Source organism: Pantherophis guttatus, chromosome 8 (genome assembly GCF_059756535.1).
Source record: "Pantherophis guttatus breed Tessera chromosome 8, ASM5975653v1, whole genome shotgun sequence".
NCBI lineage: Eukaryota > Metazoa > Chordata > Lepidosauria > Squamata > Colubridae > Pantherophis > Pantherophis guttatus.
The window spans coordinates 14,309,247-14,326,736 of record NC_142070.1 but is presented as its reverse complement, the minus strand read 5'-3'; the positions used below and the strand labels follow the sequence as shown (position 1 = coordinate 14,326,736).

The window sequence follows — 17,490 nt, the reverse complement described above, 5'->3', positions numbered from 1 at the left end:
ACAAGAACCACAGGTTGTAATGTAATTTAAGTTCACTGCACACAATTGCTTATCTTGAACAGACCTGAGACAATGCTTCTTTTGAGTTCCACCAAGCCCTCATCCATAGGTAGTTTCCTACTTGTTTACTCAAATTCTTTGTGTCCCAACTTGGTTTATTATTATTATTATTATTATCAGGGATGAAATGCTCCTGGTTCGGACTGGATCGCCCGATCTGGTAGCGATGGCGGCGGGTGGTTCGGAGAACCGGTAGCAAAAATCCCTGCCCCAACCATGCCCAGCTGAACTGCGCAATCATCAGAAGCTTTTTAAAAAAAATTTTAAAAGCATTTTTTCTACAACCTCTTTGGCCGAAAAAAATGCTTTTAAAAGTAAAAAAAAAAAAGCCTCTGATGATCGTGCGGCTCAGCTGGGATCGTCAGAGGCTTTTAAAAGGCCGAAGAGATTGTAGAAAAAATGGTTTTAAAAGTAAAAAAAAAAAAGTTGGCCACGCCCACCCAGTCACATTACCCCCCCACACACACCAAGCCACGCCCACAGAACCGGTAGTAACAAATTTTACATTTCACCACTGATTATTATTAATAGTCGATAAGTAAGACAAAAGTCGAGATTGTGGACGTGGCAGTATCTGAAGAGAGCAGAAGAGAAGAGAAAGAACTGGAGAAGATAACAAAATACAAAGACCTGCAAATAGAAATAGAATAACTGTGGCAAAAGAAAGCAAAGGCAGTACCAATAGTAATAGATGCTTTGGGTGCAATCCTAAAACAATTGGAGCACCACTAGAACACCATTGGCATTGACAAATTTTACATCAGTCAATTGCAAAAGGCAGCTTTATTTGGAACAGCTTACATCCTGCGATGATATTTCTAACATTATCAAACATCAGCATCTGCCTATCCCAGATCCTTGGGAAGGGAAGGGAAGGGAAGAAGGACAAAAATGCCAAATTCAGTCTGAACATCTGGCTGACTGTGTGACAAACAAACAAAAAGTAATAATAATTTTTAAAGGTAGTAAAAAATGAGCAGCTTAAAAGGTTGTGAGAAGCCTGAATACAAACTGGTAGTCTTAGCTTATCCCTTATCAGATTTAACTGTGGTTGAACAGAAGAAAGTGTGGATAATTAATGTGGCAATACCAGGGAATACGTACTAGTATACAAGAGAAAGAACTGGAGAATATCACAATATTTAGTGTGATTAAGTATTAGGATCTGAAAACCAAAGTTAAAAGATGGTGAAATGAACAAGCAATGATGGTTCCAGTGGTTATTGGCACTCTGGATGCCATGCTAAACTTCTTGGACCACACTTCTCAGTATCTAAAGAACTGGCAGCTGTCATTTCACATTGTTGTGTATATCATCATCATCATCCAATAATAATAGATATGGAGAGGATGAGTTGAAAAGGCAAGTCAAGGCTCAGAAAGATAGAAAGGGAAGATTTAGGAAGGATGAGGAAAACTTGATCTAAGGAAGAAACTAGATGTGAACTTAAATGTGAGCCAGCTGTGTGCTGCAGCTGCCAAAAAAGCCAACACAATCCTAGGCTGCAGTAATAGAAGGATAGAACCAAGATCACATGAAGTGTTAACACTACTTTATAATGCTTTGGTATGTCCACACTTGGAATACTGCATTCAGTTCTGGTTGGCACGATATAAAAAAAGTGTCGAGATTGTAGAAAACTGTGCAGAGAAGAGCAGCAAAGATGATTAGGGGACTGGAGCTAAAACATATGAAGAATGGTTGCAGGAATTGGGTAAGTTGGTTTAATGAAAAGAAGGACTAGGGTTGACATGATAGCGGTGTTCCAATATCTCAGGGGCTGCCACAAAGAAGAGGGAGTCAAGCTATTTTCCAAAGTATCTGAAGGCAGGACAAGAAGCAATGGATGGAAACTAATCAAGGAGGGAAACAAACTAGAACTAAGGAGAAATTTCCCGACAGTGAGAACAATCAACCAGTGGAATGACTTGCCTCCAGAAGTTGTGGTATTCCAGCCCTGGAGGTTTTTAAGAAGAGATTGGACAACCATTTGTCTGACATGGTATAGGGCAGAGGTCTCCAACATTGACAACTTTAAGACTTTAAGACTTGTGGACTTCAACTCCCAGAATTCCTCAGCCAGCTTTGCTGGAATTCTGGGAGTTGAAGTCCACAAGTCTTCAAGTTGCCAAGGTTGGAGACCCCTGGTATAGGGTTTTCTGCTTGAGCAGGGGGTTGGACTAGAAGACCTCCAAGGTTCCTGCCAACTCTGTTATTCTATTAACACAGTCTTTCAAGAACAGTCAAGACATGCCTGATAATGAACTATAAGATCATAATGGTTTCAAATAAATTGACAGAGAAAGAAAGAGAGGAAAATGTATCCCTAAATTCAAGAAGCCAGTTGGGGCAGAAGTTAGAATGTATTTTTGACTTCCTTCTCGTATTTAAGAAAGCACAGTAACAAGACATACGTTTCTTTGGGGGAATGTAATTAACATCGCTTCCTTCCTGTTTTGAACTGTAATTCAGCCAGTAAATTGAGGCATATGAATGAGGTTAGATCCCTAGCTATAGTTTGTGCATTTCAAATAATCTATAAACGTAGATTTGTAACAAAAGAAGGGAGGGGGAAGAAGTGCCCAACAGACGTCTCTTTCTCTTCCTGCTGAAGTCTATATTCTACCAAGGAAAGATGCAGCCTCTAATGACAGTCGGCTAACTGGAAGAAATTGGTTTCTCCCTCAGTCTATAAATGTAATTCTAGGGAGGTTAAACGAGAGACCACAACATGCATAGGCTTTGTGTTGTGATCGTTGGCCTGACATGAATTGGTAACCTAGACTATGATTGTGTATAATTGCAATGCTTCTACCAAAAGCTTGATTGATTTAGAAGTACATCTTTGCCCTGTTCCTGAAAGCTTTACTTCGTTCCAGTTTGCATGTATAGCAGGAAAAAGAAAATGTGGGTCAGGGAAGGCACATCAAGGATGGCTGATGCTTTATAGTTATTACCGAGTTCCTCACAGATTTAGACGAAGCTGAGTACGGTGTATGGATCTAGTATTTCTTCTCATGAAGGAATGTGTGATGTGCCACCTACATGGGGTGGGCAACTTGGCCACCTTATGACCTGTGGACTTCAACTCCCAGAATTCCTAAATCAGCATGGAATTCTGGGAGTTGAAGTCCACAGGTCGTAAAGTGGCCATGGTTGCTTACCCCCCTGAGCCATATCATTCTCTATTGAATTTTGATCTAGTTGCATTTGGTTTCCAGCTGTGATTGCAGCAGAATCATTCCATGTGGAATTACATTTGGAAAAGTTCTAAGAAGCTTCCAATCTGTCCAAAAGTCAGCCGAGAGGGCCAGGGGTGGGTTCTACTTACCTTTACTACTGGTTTGCATTGTGCCTGCGCCCGCGCACTTGCTTCACTCATGCCCGCACGCATTCTTCTGAGCATACGCAGATCACCTATGATGATGTCTGAGTCAGTGGGCGGAGCCTCTTGACGGTTTTACTACCAGTTCTTGTGAACCGATCCGAACCAGGGGCAACTCACCACTGGAGAGGGCCCTTGGTAGAACCCGTATCCTACGGACAATTTAATTTTTGTGCTTTATCATTTTGGTTGGCCTCCATTGGGTTTCCGGGTACAGTTCATTTTTTCCACTTGAAATGTCCTACCTAAAGGACAGCAATCTTGATACAAGTAGTTCTCCTTTAGTGACCATAGTTGGGACCAGCACCTCAGTTGTTCAGCAAGTGGCCGCTAAGTGAAAATGTGACTGTACGATCTTACTTTGCTGAACAGACATGTGAAGGTCATAAACGTGAAGATTGGTCACACCTTTTAAATCACTGTCTTAATGTATGAATGGCCATTGTCTGAGGCAGTCACTAAAGGAGGTGTATATAAGCTTCTTGAGTCAGTCAGTCTTCTGAAGTGGAATTCAGAACACTCAACTTTGTTGCTGAGCTGGTTGATAGGAATGGGTTTTGACCTTTGTCATTGAATTTCCAAAATAGTAATGGGCTTGTACTATCAGGTGCAAAATTTCAGATCCAAACTTGAAGGCTCAATTAAGCTGATTTATTGCTCCAAACCTACGTACAGGAATCTTCTCAATTAACAGTCAGCACCTGGTTAGAGTTAGATAAGGGTCAATGGCACTCAAGGGTGGGGGTGGGACTTAGTTCATTTATGTCTACCTCGTGATTCCAGGGTGATTCCTCTTTTCACTCCACCCCCAGGTTCTGCCATTCCTTCTCCTATAAGTATGACCTCTTTACTTTTCCATACATTTTGGGATTATACCAGTGGTTTGTTGCCCCCGGTTCGCGCCAGTTCTATAGAACCTGTAGTAAAACCGGCGGGAGGCTCCGCCCACTGACCCTGACATCATCAAAACGCTTCTGTGCATGTGCAGAAGCTTCTGCGCTTGCGCAGAAGAGCACACATGCGCACGAGTGAAGCAAGCGCGCATGCGCAGCCTCGTTGCAAACCGGTAGTAAAGGTAAGTAGAACCCACCCCTGGATTATACCCACCTATGCAGAACTTTGCTGAGATAAGGGCAAGCAGGCTCTTTCAAGGACAAATAGAATAAGCAATCTGCTTAATTTTAAAAAGAATGCACAAACAAAGCTAAGGAGGAAGTAACGTTGGATATATAATACCTCTCACTGATTCCAGGAGTAGTTGGATCAATAATGCAGAACTCAAAACACGCCTTAATGGTGCTTCAAGAATACTTAAAAGGTTTGACTATTGTTTGATCGAAAACAAAAAATGAAACAGTAAACATTTGGTGCCGGATCTTTTGAAATTTTACTTTTTTGTAGTAAGATGTAACAACATCTGGGTGGAATTACGTAACTCTTATGAGAGTTCAGCTACTGATTTCAGGCCCTGTTTGAAAAGTTTGTCGATTTTTGCAGGCACAACGTTTGAAAAAATATTTGGGCTAGGTTAAATTGCTTGACTCCCTCTTCTTTGTGGCAGCCCCTGAGATATTGGAAGACTGCTATCATATCTCCCCTAGTCCTTCTCTTCACTAGACTAGCCATGCCCAGTTCCTGCAACCGTTCTTCATATGTTTTAGCCTCCAGTCCCCTAATCATCTTTGTTGCTCTTCTCTGCACTCTTTCTAGAGTCTCCACATCTTTTTTACACCGTGGCGACCAAAACTGGATGCAGTATTCCAAGTGTGGCCTTATAAAGCGGCAATAACACTTCACGTGATCTTGATTCTATCCCTCTGTTTATGCAACCTAGAACTGTGTTGGCTTTCTGGGCAGCTCAACGATATCTTCATGATGATATGCAGCTACTACATACTGTCTAATTCTGGATGGATTCTGGATGTCACAAAACAAAGCCCACATTTGGTAATTGACTAAAGGATTGGATAGGAAGTCAGCTATTGCAAATTGGTGAATGGATTCTCTCTTACTTGGATATTCTTTGTTGCTTTATAAAAGCTGCTGGTTTTTCTTTTCCACCATGAACAGAAGGGCGGTGCCTGGCAAACAACAGCAGTCATATTTCATCCTTGCATTTTTTTCCATCTTTCTCCACCAAAACCCTAGAAAAAGACATCCAGTGACAGTCAAAAAGGAAATCCATGACCAACAAAACAAGTATTTTCCCTTCCAGATCATTATTGAAGCCTCTTGGTATTCTGGCTTCTGTATTGCTCTACCCTGCTATTGAGACAAATGTCAAAAGGCCTGTTCTTGTATTTATTCCACCCAACCTTTTGGCACAATGATGAGTTTGCTTTATAAAGTAAAGTTCTGAGTTTCCCTCCCTAGACTTGGGTGGATTCTGTACTAATCCTCAGTGAACTGCACTGAACATGTCCAATCAACTAAAGACAATACAGCTCAGTATATCTGTATACAGGTAGTCCTTGAGTTACAACCACAGCTGAGCTGTTGGTAAGCGAGATAGTTGTTAACTGAGTTTTTCCCCATTTTACTATCTTTCTTACCACAGTTGTTCAGTGAATCACTGCAGTTGTTAAATTAGTAACACAGTTGGTAAGTGAATCTGGTTTCTCCATTGACTTTAATTGTCAGAAGATCACTAAAAATGATCACATGACCCTGGGACACGGTGACCATCATAAATAGGAACCAACTGTCAAGCATCTGAGTTTTGATCATGTGACCATGGGGATGGTGTAACGGTCGTAAGTGTGAGAAAAAGTCACTTTTTTCAGTGTTGTTGCGACTTTGAATGGTCATTAAATGAATGATTGTAAATTGAAGACTACCCTGTATTGATATCTATCATTGCTTAAAAACCTTCATTGCATTGGAATAGTACAGTCAAATCCTAGCTTCATGATTGAAGTTTCATAATTAGTTTGCCATTCAGCATTGCTGGAAATGTGTGTATGTGTGTGAAGTGGAAAACAAATCAAGATGGTGATTGTGGCAGGATGGATTGCAGTCCTATGTCTTTTGTTTGAGTATAACAGAATAACAGAGTTGGAAGGGGCCTTGGAGGTCTTCTAGTCCAACCCCCTACTCAGGCAGGAAAACCCTATAGCATTTCAGAGAAATGGTTATCCAATCTCTTTTTAAAAACTTCCAGTGTTGGAGCATTCACAACTTCTGAAGGCAAGTTGTTTCATTGGTTAATTGTTCTGTCAGGAAATTTCTCCTTGGTTCTAGGTTGCTTCTCTCCTTGATTAGTTCCTACTTCATTCCTACCAATTCACATGGCCATACTATATAGTATTTTATTTTATTTATTTTGTCGAGTACATATTAGATAATATATATAAGCATGAATTGAATACATAAAATGAATACAATTAAAGGAAACATTAGGACAGGGACGGTAGGCACGCTGGTGCTCTTATGCACGCCCCTTACAGACCTCTTAGGAATGGGGTGAGGTCAACAGTAGACAGTCTTAGGTTAAAGTTTGGGGGGTTTTGGGATAAGACCACAGAGTCTGGTAGTGCATTCCAGGCATTAACAACTCTGTTACTGAAGTCATATTTTCTGCAATTGAGTTTGGAGCGGTTCACATTTTGTATCTATTGTGTGCTCATGTATTGTTGTGGTTGAAGCTGAAGTAGTCATTGACAGGTAGGACATTGTAGCAGATGATTTTATGAGCTATGCTTAGGTCATACCGAAGGCGGCGTAGTTCTACATTTTCTAAACCCAGAATTTCAAGTCTGGTGGCATAAGGGATTCTGTTGTGAGCAGAGGAGTGGAGGACTCTTCTTGTGAAATATTTCTGGATGTGCTCAAGTGTATTAATGTCCGATATGCAGTGCAGGTTCCAGACAGATCAGCTGTATTCAAGAATTGGTCTAGCAAATGTTTTGTATGCTCTAGTTAGTAGTGCAATATTACCGGAGAAGAAGCTACGCAAGATTAGGTTTACAACCCTTAATGTCTTTTTGGCGATGTTGTTACAGTGGGCTTTGGCACTTAGATCACTTGATATGAGTACTCCAAGGTCCTTGACAGAGTGAAGGTCATCTGGAAGGTCATGTCCACTTAGCTTGTATTCAATTCAGACAAATGGTTGTCCTATCTCTTCTTAAACAAATCTCCAGTGTTGGAGTACCCACAACTTCTGGAGGCAAGTGTTGATGTTGCACACACATCAAAGGGATCAGGTTTTAATCGTGTGCTACAAACACCACCAAATTTATTTATTCTGTTATTTTCCATATTTTATTCCATATTTACTATGGACTGGCCCATTGACCCATCCAGCTGGCTGTCATGTTTTCAATTTATATAAAAACACATATTTTTCCTAGATATGTATAGAAGATGTGTACAACAGGAAAAGTGGACTAAGGAAGGAAGATGGGTTTTTTAGCTTTTCCCTCTTCAATCTGCCGTATTGATACATTAAGACTTTGACATGTCTCCCTCTCTCTCTCTCTCTCTCTCTGTCTCTCTCTCTCGCCCTAATTTCAGTAGAGTCAAAGACTATCCTTGAGAATGTGTTGATGGATTTTTTTATTTTATTTTGGCTATGCTTTATTGACTTACCGGTGGCCAAGAAATATTGAGTGCTATCGGGATAATTAAGAATGACAAGCTTATAATGATTTCTGGAAGTAAATCACCAAAGTCTACTAGTAAGAGCTGTCTGCAAACATTACTGTATCCTGTTAAACTAATCTAGACTAGTTGATGTTGACATCCAGTAATTGGGTGGAAAGTGAAGCAGACAGGAGTGTAATCCAAATTCCCGGACAGGTTGATGGTTTTGGGTGGTTGTCTGAATGTCCTCCAAGCTTTCAAGAGGCAGATGAACCACAAGTCCATAAAGAACAAGAGAAGGCCTATGTGTCATTGAGAAAAATTGCTCACCTGTGTTTGTAGCTAATCCTTCTGGAAGCTTCATTAAATAACAATCCAAAGCACCTTGAAGATGAGATCTGGCAGCACTGTCTTTGATCAAAATCATGATCTCACTTTTGTTATATACTGGAGTTCTTTATTCAGACAGTGTCTAGAGGGTTTCTGCCAACTAAACCCAGGGATTTATTATTCTTAATTACAGTAATTTATGCTAATATTGTCTGACACGTGAGTTTCTTTCTAGGTTTATGAAGCTTGAGCAAGGTTGTTTATTAATTGTATTACTAACTGTATATTATCCTGATAATATAAAAGTTAGGAAATGGGCCAGCCTCCCTCTCCAGATCTGAGGGAAAGTATTTTTCAGTTTTCTTTTTTAGGAGGAAGAGAATTCAAAACTCACCTCCCCAAAAGAGAAAAGTCACAAACTTCAAGTAAGAACCAATAAAAGAGGAATGGGTAATCCTTATCTGTTTCTCAATCTTGGTAAGTTTAAGATGGGTGAACTTCAGGCTGCCTGGGGAATTCTGGGAATTGAAGTCCATGCATCTTAAAGTTGCCAAAGTTGAGAAGCATGAGTCTAGATTCCATTCCTGTTTTATTTAGAGTTTGGTGCAATTAAATAAATCAGTTGTGGTTTCCTCACCAAACAGTGATTAAAGCGATATGAACCATTTCTGGACTTTTTGTGCGAAACTGAAATTAATAGTTGATATGGGGCTTTGATGATTAGATATGGGATTATGGAAATAATGTAAACAACTGTTAATCTCAGAATAAAAATTTGATCTATTGTTTACTTATATCTGTACCAAAGCAAGCTGGAAATCATTCTTTTTCTGTTTTCCTTCTTTTCCTCTTTCTTTCTTGTACTTTCACTCTATTTCTTTCCTGAGCTTTTTCTTTTTCAAATCTTTTTTATTTGTTTATTCTTAACTTCGCATTTTTTTTTTTGATGTATGAAGGATCAAAGACTCAGCCATTATAATTCTACATTCCTTATTTACAGAAAACATATCAAAAGTTAGAATGAAATCCACTGGAAGCCATCTCATATAAGGCAGGCTTTGAGTCCTTCTAACCAAAAAGTGCTTATCGATAGAAGAGAATATTTGTAGCTCAGGGTTGAAATATGGGATCCTTGGTGCTTTCTGAGCTTGATGGTTTTCTTGCAGACATTTCATTACCAAGCTAGGTAACATAATCAGTATGATATTAGAAGGGAGTGGGGTTTGCTCTTATTTTTAATATACTAGTGGCTTACCCTGTCAGTGTTGCTTCACAAATAGTGTTTGTTTTGATTGTGCTGGGTCTCTACAGCCTCAGGCAGAGAAAGGCATTTCTGCACCCCTCCCTCAAATGTTCTTTAAAATACAGAGTTTCCCAGCATTCCTTTAGGAGCCTCCAGCATGCAAACTGTGGTTACTCATCCTAAAATGAATCCTCTTTACCTGGAGCTTCAAAATTTGCTGTTTGCTAGGAAGGTGTGTAGCTAAAAGTTAGTCTGCATCTGACTTTGGGGATGTTTCTTCATAACCAAACAGAAGTGTATTTTCTATACAGTTCATACCTCTTGCTAATTGGATCTGGGTGTGGTTTCTCTTCTAACCCTTTCTTTAACCCTTACATTGCAAAGAAAAAAAGAAGATTGGAATGGTTATTCTTTCTCAGATTGCCTGGATTGGGTAGGAACAAATCAATGCCTTCATTGGGTGGAGCTTTGAAGATATTTCATTTGGTTTATTTTAATCCTATCTAATATCTTGGTATAATCTCCATTGATACTGGAGGTCACCACTGCATAGAGTAGAACATTTCACTGCCATCAGTGGAATTGTACTGATTATGGCACAGTGGTTAGAATGCAGTATTGCAGGCTAAGTCTGCTCACTGTCAGGAGTTCGATCCTGATTGGCTCAAGGTTGATTTAGCCTTCCATCCTTTCAAGGTCGGTAAAATGAGGACCCAAATCGTAGAGGGCAATAGGCTGACTCTGTAAACCATTTAGAGAGCATGGTGAAATGGTATATAAGACTAAGTGCTGTTGCTAAGTGCTATTATTATCTATTCAATAACTGTTCAAAAGCTTAGCTCCTTAGGAAGCAAAAAATAAAATAAAATAAATGTGAAGCCTACAATGGAAATAACTGACTTGGATTGTTGTGTCCTCTTGGCCACCAGTGTTTCCAGCAGCTGAATCAAATGAGGAGGTGTGGGAGTGAGGGTCAGCATCAAGACAACCTGAGAGCTCTGAGGAGGAAGAGGGAATGGAGCTGTCAGAGAGAGAGACAGACGGACAGCCTGGGCCATCCATCAGCCCTCAGATGGAGAGTCAACAGTCCCCAAGTCTGGAGGTGGCTGATGAGGAAGATGAGGAACCATTGGGCCCAGTGCCTGACGCATGGATGCACAGAAGGCAGAGGAGAGGAGAGCAGTGGAAATCTGTGGGCCGATCCTTGGGATGGAAGAGCCACTGCTGCTAGCAAAGCCCCATCCTAACTCTGGGGATAAAAGGCAGGGCGCGGAGATGAATAGATGTGGCAGACAACTATTCATCTCCCTGCCAGACAGATTTGTTAGCCTGCGGTGAGAGAGAAACTTTTTGCTGGGGCTGCTGGCGCTCCTAATAAAGGAATCTTTGAGTTCACTTCAGAGGGTTTGTCATGTTTGGGGAGCTGGGTCAGAGCATGAATTAAGAAGAGAAGAGAACACCTGCCATTTCTTCTCCATTTGTACATGAGTAAAATTCTGCCAAGGTTATGTAACTTAACTCGTGATTTGTATTCCACTGTGCTCACCCTTGGATTTGAAACTACTATAACTGTTTGCTCAAGAAACAAGGGAGAAAAAGACAGGGAAGTGAGGGGAAATTGCCATTGAGTTTTAGGAATCAACTGTCCCAGGGCCCTTCACCACTCTGGCGTTAAAATGCTTTGTATTCTGATCACATGAGACAGAGATGTGAAACCTTACTTATCAGACAGCATTAAACATATATCATACCAAGGTCTTCTTAATGCCCAGGTGGGTTTTACAGGGTTATAGAGAAGACAGGTGAGGTGGGCTTTGATTCATACTATCCTAGAAAGGCAAATAAAGACGCTGTTCATTATTGGCAGCTGCTGATTGTTTCCCATGAGGGAAATTGTAAGATGGCAAAAAAAAATAAAATAAAGATAAAATACAAGGAAGTTGTGGTGTAGCTGATACAGACAGTTCCTCATCCCCAGTGACTGAATCTTGGTAATTCATAATACTCTGTGACCTCTTTGGATCAAGTTGCACCACATTTGGTTAACAGCCAGAAAGTATTTTCGGAGTTTAAGTGACTGTGAAGTGAGAGGTTGCAGCCATTAAGGTGAATAGGACAGTCTGTGCTGAGCAGGCTAGATTAAACAGTCTGAGGTAACATGCAGACTAACAGGGATTTGTGGGCAGAATCCATCTAGTCTTGATTTGGCAGGAAACTATAACTGGCATGAAATTTGCTGTCCTGATTTTCAGTCCTGATGTGCTTTTATTGCATCTCTTCCCAATGGGGCTGCTCTGATTTTGGTTTATGATGGTTGATTTCCTCTGGCAGTGCTGCCCACTCTTTTCACAGCCAGTGGCGGGAAAAACTCCTCCATAAGGAATAAGCCAGAGTTGTCTTTCATCCCGTACCCCATTCTGTCATCGCCTAAAGTGAATAATGAAGAAACATACCAATCGGAGTCTTGGAAGAAACGGAGTCATAAACTTTACTTTGATGTAGGATTTAATTCTGTTTCCTTTCTTTACATAGGTAAAGATAAAGGTTCCCCTCGCACATATGTGCTAGTCGTTTCCGACTCTAGGGGCCGGTGCTCATCTCAGTTTCAAAGCCGAAGAGCCAGCGCTGTCCGAAGACGTCTCCGTGGTCATGTGGCCGGCATGGCTAAATGCCAAAGGCGCACGGAACACTGTTACCTTCCCACCAAAGGTGGTCCCTATTTTTCTACTTGCATTTCTTACATGCTTTCGAACTGCTAGGTTGACAGAAGCTGGGACAAATAACGGGAGCTCACCCCGTTACGCGGCACTAGGGATTCAAACAGCTGAACTGCCGACCTTTCGATCGACAAGCTCACCATCTTAGCCACTGAGCCACCGTGTCCATCTACATACATGTTTACATAGGTAACAAATACCGAATTCCAGAATCTTCCTGTTGGCATGGCTGGAGTGGAAGGGCAGGTTGGTCGCGTTATTAAGAATTTCATCTTAACTGGCAAGGCCCATAACATGAATGCATCTCCAGTTCCAGTGACTATCCAGTCTACTGCAATCTTATGGTTCTGATAAGTCATTGTTTATCTACACTACTGTAGATATGTATACCTGTGGAAAATTGCAATCCACATACCCCTGAATGGGATAGTCAGAGGAATACAAAGTGAAGCCTATGGTAGGAAGTTAGCACCCACCCCTCTCCTAGAAGAATGAAATATTTTAGGAAATAATAAAAAGGCAGAATATTATACTTCCCTGGATGAGAAAAGGAGAAACGTGCTATTGGAAAGCAGCCCCCACCTTTGCTAATAGCCCCAGAAACAGTGGTGGGTTGCTCCCGGTCCGGTCCGGTCCTATACCATTGCGAACCAGTAGTAATGGTAAGTAGAACCCACCCCTGCCCAGAAAGGCTGGGCCAGCTTATCTACAACACAAAAGACCTTCACCTGTCTCATCTTAGGCCACTTTATGTACTTTATAAGTTGGTCAGTCAGTTAATAGATAGTTTATATATATATTTATCAGTTGTTGATTTTAGTTCATTTGGTTCTGCTTCTGTATTATATCAAAAAATTAAAAAAAAAAATTACATGCAAATGTGTAAATGTAAATATATTTTTAAAATGTATTTTAATTTTTGTATGCAAAGTATGCTAAATGTATTTGGAACCATATAGAGCCAAAACCTGCACTGCAGAATTTGGAAACACTGAGAGATAATTTTGTTTGGACCCATAGTCTGGATGATTAAAAAAAATCCTTAAGCAACTTTGCTCCATGATCTCTGATTCACAACAGAATTGGGACATCACTAAGACCACAAAGGCACAAGTCTGCTTGGGAAGATGACCTCAACATGTTTTATCACTTGGTTTCTCAGCCCTTGAAGTTCCTTTCTGAAATGACTACAGTTGTGTTGTGCTTCCAGGTTGAAAGGATTGAAGGGTGACCTCACTGTTGCCTGGGGAGAGGGACACACCCAGTTTCATATTCCTGTTAAGTGGCCCACCAAAGTGGTACCTATTTATCTACTCGCAGTTGCCTGCTTTTGAACTGCTGGGTTGGCGGGAGCTGGAGTGTATGATGGGAGCTCACCCCCTCCTGGTGCAGCAACTGGGTCTCGAACACAAGCTTGCCGATTGTCATCCCAATGCCCTAACCTCATAAACCACTGTGCTCTCTCCTTTTTGAAAGAGATGATAGATGACAAGATGCCCCCTTCGTTCAAGTGAATCCCCATCAGTTTCCTAGGAATAATAAAATCAGATTCTCCTTCTGAGGTTGGAAAGCTCCAGCATCAGAAAGAGAAGTCTTATATTGGTTCCTCCTTCCTGGCCTTTATGGAAACAACAACAGCCCCTTCTTTCTTCTTGATGTTGGACTTCCGTGAATCAGAACCACAGTATTAATAGGATACGGATAGATCTTAATATGAAGAATCCTAAGCTCTGCACCGTGCTTCTAGCAGAGAGAACCAGTGAAAAATTCCCTTTTGTTAGGATAGTAGGTCTACCTGTACTTCTTTGTTGCCTGCCCCTGGTCTTTACATTTTTTGCAGCTTAAATATGGTACCCTTGTGATAGGCAGATTAGTAAAATGGTAGGGATAAATGGTAGCTGACCAGAGTCATCATATCACCATAGAAATGATGGAAGATTTTAGAAGAAAACCTCCTACCACATCTTACAATACTAGACAACACAGTGTCAACAGTAGAGTCCTTCAAGTTTTTAGGTTCTATCATATCTCAAGACTTAAAATGGACACCTAACATCAAAAACGTCATCAAAAAAGCACAACAAAGAATGTTCTTTCGGTGCCAATTCAGAAAGCTCAAACTTCCCAAGGAGCTGCTGATTCAGTTCTATGGAGGAATTATTGAGTCTGTCATCTGCACCTATATACTGTAACTGTCTGGTTCAGTTCTGCAACCCAACAAGACAGACACAAACTTCAGAGGATAATTAGAACTGCAGAAAAAACAATGGCTACCAACCTGCCTTCTATTGAGGACCTGTATACTGCACCAGTCAAAAAGAGGGCTGTGAAAATATTTACAGACCCTTCACATCCTGGACATAAATTGTTTCAACTTCTACCCTCAGAATGACACTATAGGGCATCTGCACACCAGAACAACTAGACACAAGGACAGTTTTTCCCCGAACACCATCACTCTGCTAAACAAATCATTCCCACAATACTGTCAAATTAACTACTAAGATCGTATTACTATTCTTCTTCTCATCCTTACTAGTACCGATCTATTCCCACTTATGGCTATATCCATGTTGCTTGTATCTTTACAACTTATATTGTTTTTATTGCTTCCTAGTATGATTAGATTGCTTATTAGTATCCTGTGACTATCACTAAGAGTTATATCTTATGATTATTGATGAATATATTTTATTTTTTCTTTATGTACACTGAGAGCATATGCACCAGTGGTGAAATTCAAATTTTTTTACGACCGGTTCTGTGGGCGTGGCTTGGTGGGCATGGTGTGCTAGATGGGCGTGGCTTGGTGGGCATAGCTTGGTGGGCATGGCAGGGGAAGGATACTGCAAAATCTCTATTCCCATCCCACTCCAGGGGAAGGTTATTGCAAAATCCCCATTCCCACCCCACTCTAGGGGAAGGATACTGCAAAATCCCCATTCCCACCCCACTCTGGGACCAGCCAGAAGTGGTATTTGCCAGTTTTCCGAACTACTCAAAATTTCCGCTATCGGTTCTCTGAACTACTCAAAATTTCCACTACCGGTTCTTCAGAACCTGTCAGAACCTGCTGGATTTCACCCTGATATGCACCAAAGACAAATTCCTTGTGTGTCCAATCACAGTTGGCCAATAAAGAATTCTGTTCTGTTCTGTTCTGTTCTGTTCTGTTCTGTTCTATTCTATTCTATTCTATTCTATTCTATTCTATTCTATTCTATTCTATTCTATTCTATTCTATTCTATATTAGTGAAATAGGCAGCATAGATAATGATAAACAAACAAACAATAAATAAACAAATAAATGTCACTCATTCTTGAGGAGCTTAGCAGCTATACAACAACTTTTTAAACACAATTTTGGAGCTCTCAGGATTGCAGAATAAACGACGTGCCAAGAGAACTTCCCAAAGGAATGAATTCCAAGATTAGCTCTGGAGATTAAGTAAGCATCACCATTTGGTTCTTCATCTGAAAAAGCTCAGAGAGTAACTTACAGATCTGTCCTCCAAGGAAGAACATGAGGACAAAGGGAGGAAAAATTAAAGGGCTCCTTAAACAATGGTTACAGTGAACTCTGAAAGCCATTTAGCAAGAGAGCAAGGCAGATGTATTTAATCCCTTGACAGAGTAGCCCCATTTTTCCATCTCTCCTTCTATTCTTCCGACTGAGGCCAAGAGTGAGATGAGGAAGAACTGGAGGTTGCTGGTATTTTTTAAAAGAAAACTTTAAGAAGGACTCTTTCCCTTTTTCTCTGCAACCTACACAATAGTTGCAGTTTAGTGAGAAAAATGGAGCCAGGGATGTTGCTAGGGTGTCATTCACAAAATTTCCTAGCAATCTTTTTGGTTAAGCTGTCTGATGTTAATTTAAGTAGGGCTGTTCTCAGAATGCTTGTCATTCTGAGAAAAATTCAACGTCTATCTCTTTACTTTTTCATCTTCTTTATTGTGTTTCCTTTCTCTTTCAATTCTAACATGCTCAACCTCATCCATGCCTTTAGAGACTCCAGGCTAATCTCCAAGTCACCACAACTGCTTGGACGTCTTCATCTCAAATTCGACTGCCTCCATTTCCCACAAAAAAGATTGTAATTATATGAGTAAGAAAGGCAATACTCCAACTTGGATCTGTGAACAACCAGATCATAACAGCCAAGACGGACAAGGACTGAAACTACATGTGGTGACCTAAATATATCTTCAAATCTCAGAAGCTGAAAAAAAGGTCCCCCAAATCATGACACAGTCAATGTTCTGGATCTCTCCCCTAATACTACTGCAAGCATAGCATCACACTCTACATGGACATGAGCAATTGACAATTGATGGAATCATTATCAATCCAGTACTTCACAATTTGAAATTGTTCAGGTAAATAATAACTTTAGTATTTAATGGAAAAGAACTATTAAATCCTGTTTCTTCCCTATTATTTCCTCATTGCTACATATCTATATATTGATCTATATCAATATTGTAGCCTCACTTGTACTTCAGGTTTTCAACTTTTGGACCATCTGGGTTGTAGTAGTCTTATTCATTTGATCACTCAAAGATGCTCCAAGAAGCAAATGACATTCTAGTCTCCCAAGAGATAATTTACACGAAATTATGTTGATGACCCTTTCCATCTTCAATTTAAAGATAAAATAGTATATAGTATCCATGACAGAAGGATTATGGAACCACCATCAGCCCTAATGCTATTTTCTTGACCCCGTTGCAAAATCTGGCCCAAGGAATGATCTGCTGTATGAGTTAGATCATTAATGAGCAATGTCCTATGTTGAACTTGAAGATCACAGCTTGGGTGAAGCTTCTCCTAAGGATGCCAGGGCTGGTGGTAGTTATCTCATCCTCCTGTCATGGAGACATGGCAAAGAAAGATTACAAAAGCTCTAGCAACTGAGTGTAGAGGAAGTGCTGGCAAAGAGAAGATTGTGGTGGTTCTTCGGACTTCCGGTTTGCGAGCTTCGGCGACGGCGGTGACTTTTTAAAGACCGCCAGCCCCGCCGCCTGTAGAGCCGCCCCGCGAACGAGGTGCGGCTCGAAAACTCCGAAATCTTGAAGATTGCAGGAGCAGAGACAGCAGGGTACAGGTTGAGCCCCTGTAACCCCCCCAGGGAATTGCTTCTGGGGGCGAAAACAGGTGTGGCTCCCTTC

The 17,490-nt window shown here is 40.8% G+C and overlaps 1 protein-coding gene across 2 annotated transcripts in view; it reads right to left on the bottom strand.

Annotated features, from left to right (window-relative positions):
- SPP1 (secreted phosphoprotein 1) overlaps positions 1–17,490 on the bottom strand; it is a 79,179-nt gene that overhangs the window by 38,431 nt on the left and 23,258 nt on the right. Inside the window, exon 3 of one of the 2 annotated variants that reach the window (XM_087875122.1) lies at positions 5,459–5,590. The exons of the other annotated variant lie outside the window; for it this stretch is intronic. The gene's annotated coding sequence lies outside the window, so the exon portion shown is untranslated. The remainder of the gene's footprint in view (positions 1–5,458; positions 5,591–17,490) is intronic. 2 annotated transcript variants of the gene reach the window in all.